Source organism: Trypanosoma cruzi (genome assembly GCF_000209065.1).
Source record: "Trypanosoma cruzi strain CL Brener chromosome Unknown tcruzi_1047053431625, whole genome shotgun sequence".
In the NCBI taxonomy this organism is placed as follows: Eukaryota; Euglenozoa; class Kinetoplastea; order Trypanosomatida; family Trypanosomatidae; genus Trypanosoma; species Trypanosoma cruzi.
Window position 1 is genome coordinate 1 of NW_890579.1, and position 555 is coordinate 555.

Sequence of the window (555 nt, forward strand, 5' to 3'; positions counted from 1 at the left end):
AAAACACCGGAAAACACAGGAAGAAGCGCGGCATACTCGGAGAAAAGGCGAATAAAAGGAACGAGACGGAGAAAAGGTGAAGCACAACAAAGATGCAGGCAATAGCAGCCATGAAGCGAAAATGAGGGGGCCCGAAGGAGGTGGCGGACACGCAACGTGGGGGGGGGGGGGCAGCCGCACGAGGGGGTACGGGGCTATATATATATGGGTATATATATATAGGGGTATATGGATATGGCGGACAGACCCACAAAAAAAAAAAAAAAAAGGGGTCCGTAAACCCCGGTCAAAAAAAATTGACCAAACATAACCGCCAAAGGCGGGTTGGAAGCTTCCCGTACCAATATAGTACAAAAACTGTATCAATAATAGCGTTAGTTGAAAGGAGTTGTGTTCCACAACGGTTTTCAATTTTGATGAGGGGTCCTTCGCGGCACTTGGGACCGTGTACAAAAACCCCCCCCCCCCTCCCAGGCCACACTGGGGAGGGGTCAGGGTCCGGGATGTCGGCCCCGGGATAGCGCCGTGGACGGCGTCAGGGGGCGGAAAAGACGC

The 555-nt window shown here is 52.8% G+C and overlaps 1 non-coding gene across 1 annotated transcript; it reads right to left on the reverse strand.

Annotated features, from left to right (window-relative positions):
* Window positions 1-268: 268 nt before the first annotated feature.
* Window positions 269-380, reverse strand: Tc00.1047053431625.10. The gene has a single exon (XR_008254331.1). It is a non-coding gene; the product is annotated as a spliced leader RNA (transcript).
* Between the last annotated feature and the right edge of the window lie 175 nt (window positions 381-555).